This window comes from Onychostoma macrolepis, chromosome 14 (assembly GCF_012432095.1).
Source record: "Onychostoma macrolepis isolate SWU-2019 chromosome 14, ASM1243209v1, whole genome shotgun sequence".
Taxonomy (NCBI): domain Eukaryota; kingdom Metazoa; phylum Chordata; class Actinopteri; order Cypriniformes; family Cyprinidae; genus Onychostoma; species Onychostoma macrolepis.
In genome coordinates, this window is record NC_081168.1 from 11,400,450 (window position 1) to 11,404,022 (window position 3,573).

A 3,573-nucleotide genomic window follows, 5' to 3' on the forward strand; every position below is an offset into this window, starting at 1 on the left:
CATGGCACATATTGCAGAACTAATGTATTATCTTTCTCCTTTTTTTAAGTAACAAGCTTCTCCTGTGCAGTCAAATCAGTCCCTGTCTTCATCCTTTGACTTCAGTGACTCGCAGGACACACTCATTATTGAAGAAAGGTCTTCCAGTAAAGGAATGAGACTAGATGATGGAGCTAAAAGGTGGGCAATACTTTTTTTCTTACTTATGCTTTTGGGGGACTGTTGCAAACTCATAAATATACTTAAAAATACAACATTAATTTGATCTTTATAAGGTTAAAGTATTTAAAATTAAGTATTGTTTGAAGTAGTGTTTTTATTGTTTATATACCATATTTATATTTTTGCTTTGATTTTTAAAAAAATATTATTAATCTGGTCTGATCGATTCTCGATGAAACAAGAAAAACTCAATATTCTGACAGCTGACATTAAAGAAAAGAATAGGTAATATTTCATATGAATAACTGTGTATATAACTGTGTGTGTGTTTTATATATATATATATATATATATATATATAAATATAACACACACACATAAAAATGTGTGTGTATATAAACATTTTTATATTTAACACTTTTTTTTTTTTTTCTGCAGTACATCACCACCAAGAAAGGTGAACGAAGCCAGAGGAATCGTGCCTTTGTTCCCGTACCTTCTTCAAAAATGGCTATGTAAGTATCACACTGTTTTTGTTTTAGTTTTAATGCATTGTTGACAATAATACAGGTGGTGTATATTTCTCTTGGATTTTAAAACACTTTTTCTCCTCCTTTTTCTGTATTTTTGTCTTTCTAAAGAAGCACCGGAATCATAACTATACAGAGAGATATTTCTAAAGAATGAGGAATATAATTTCAGAAATCTCATTGTGCCACTTTTCACAGCAGTTTTGTAGCTACTGAGTTGCTTTAAACTGTGACTAAGGATTAACTTCATATAGCATTCTTTAAGCAGTGTTGATGATCTTAAAATGCTTTGTTGTTTGTGTCTTGTTAAGGCCAGAAGAGACCAGGAAAGGTGTCTACGTCTCAAGTAGGGGATATCTTCTAGAAGGTTAGTTTTTATTCATTTTATTTTTTTTGTAGTTTTTCATTTATTTAACATATCAGTGATAGTCCTCTGCAATTTGCTTGGTTTTTTCAGAGTGGAACAAGCATTGAGGAGCATATTCAAGACATCGCTGGAAGTGCTCAGCCCTGTCGACTGGCTCTGGGAAGAATTATTCAGTTCAGCAGTACTTCAATTTTGATCAGAATGCCATTCCATGCAAGTCAGTCTCTTCTCTTGATGCCTTTAACAAACTGTTTACCCAAAAATGAAAATTGTCATTATTTACTCACCCTCATGTCATTCCAAACCTGTAAGACTTGCGTTCATCTTCAAAACACCAATGAAGATATTTTAATGAAATCTGAGAGATTTCTGTCCTTACATTGAGAGTCCACGCAAGCTAGCACATTCAAGGCCCAGAAAGGTAGTAATGACATCATTAAAGTTATCATGTGACTCCACTGGTTTAACCTCAATTTTATGCATGCATTCACGTCTGCTTTAATTTCAACAAAACACTCATCCGTCGTCGTGCTCTTGTGTACGCTTGTCAGGGATCAATACTTTCATAAAGAGGTAACTTTTTTTTTTTTTTTTCTTTGTGCAAACAAAGTGCTCGTGTTGCTTAATAAAACTGAAGTTAAATCACCGGAGTCACACGGGTTACTTTAATGATGTCTTTAACACCTTTCCGGGCCTTGACAGTTGTAGTTATTGGCTGTTGATGAAAGGATAGAAGTCTGCCAAATTTCATTAAAAATATATTCATGTGTTCCGAAAATGAACAAAAGTCTTATAGGTTTGGAATGACACGAGGGTGAGTAATTAATGAGAATTCTGATTTTTGGTGAACAAACTTCTTAAGGCACACTTTGTTTTCGGCACCACTAATAACACTGTTCTACACAAGATGTACACTTTTATTCAGACCACTGTGTACAACAAAGATGTTGGCAAAGTGAAGGTCCTTGTATTGCTGAGGTTAGAGCAAGGCTGCTTAGCTAGGTTGTTCAACAGGTTCTGTACTGAATATAGTGATGTATTGTCATTTCATGCAGACGTCACGTGATGTATTTTTGTGCATGAAATTGTGTGTTTCTTGAGCATGACAGCATTGTAATAAAGGTTTTGAATTGGACGTCGTTGATCTTGTTTTCTGTTCTGTTTTTAAAACACCAAATGGGATTTAAAATGAGAGAATTTTTCCCTATTATAAATGTAAATGAACTCTACATAAGTGAAATATTAACACTAATTAGAGTAAATTTTCCTGCAGAGTTAAACTGTGGTAACACAGAACAGAGTTAATTTCCGCTAGTGTTAAACTCTGGTAACACTATTCAGTGTTGAGCAGTGTTAATTTTTTACTCAAAATAGAGTCAATTTAACACTATGACGAGAGTCAATTTATCACCAATTCTGAGTGGGACCAAATACACTCGGGCCGAGTGTTAAATTTAACTCTCATAGAGTTCATTTAACACTGCAAAATTTACTGTGTAAATGAGACCAAAATGAACACCCAAAAAGGCATATATTTTAAAATAAACAAACTAAGAAACGACCTGTAATTGACCATGAAAACAAGCGTTTAATATTTTTAATAAATATATAAAGTTACAGTGAAATAAGACATTTATTATTATCGTTTAATAAATTACATCCATTTGGAAAATTACCAACATCTCATTGGGTGGGCCACAGATAAAAGTGGGTGGGCCTGGCTACGCTACTGCTTGGCAGGTGCTAGCAAGATGCTAATAGTTACTGATTATTGGCTCAACTTGCAAAACAGCCTTTTTTAATGATAAGGATGTTTATTCTGTGTTGGGTAGATCTGCTTTGCAATGTGTCCATCAAACTGATCCAGATGTTAACATGCTTATTGAATTACTGCAAGTTAACTTAAAACTGTAAAACTGCAAAAGTAGTTTTCAATAAATCTATTCAAAAAGTGAGTATCCTTTTTTAACTGTGATTTGTAGGGTTTGGTGTTTTATTGTTGAACTACATAAGCTGAAAGTGTTGAAATGTAAGAGTTTCTTTGGTTTTTAGTTACAAGTTAAAAGCGTTTTCACATTTTTGGCAGTTATATCAATTATATCAATCAGTTGTGTCGCTTATATTTACAGTTAGAAAGTGTGATTTTTGTTTTGAAGGTGTATTTAACTTTATTGACTCAATAAAGAGAACCTTGAAACATTAAAAGTCTCTGTTGCTTCTCTGCTGCGCTTTGTGCTTCACAGTCAGTACAAGTGTGTGGGAGAGTCACTTTCCAGCAAGATGGAATGAAAAGCTTTGACCTTCTCAGCTGTGATTTCTCATAAAACTGTTTGGTAAGTGCTCTTTCATTTTCCTTCTCCTTTTCTCACTCTATGGGTTCAGTTTATCTGTTGCTTTATTGAGGTTTCTTTTTATTGACAATATCATTTAAGCATTAATACAAATGTACATAAAAGCACAGCCATAAAAAGATGAAAAACACCCTTCTATTTCTCTTTCTCTATTCAATTTCTT

The 3,573-nt window shown here is 33.5% G+C and overlaps 1 long non-coding RNA gene across 1 annotated transcript; it reads left to right on the plus strand.

Moving 5' to 3' along the window:
• Window positions 1-598: 598 nt before the first annotated feature.
• On the plus strand, window positions 599-2,528 carry LOC131553707 (uncharacterized). Its single transcript, XR_009274237.1, has 3 exons — window positions 599-677; window positions 1,004-1,059; window positions 1,150-2,528. It is a non-coding gene; the product is annotated as an uncharacterized LOC131553707 (long non-coding RNA).
• Window positions 2,529-3,573: the final 1,045 nt, after the last annotated feature.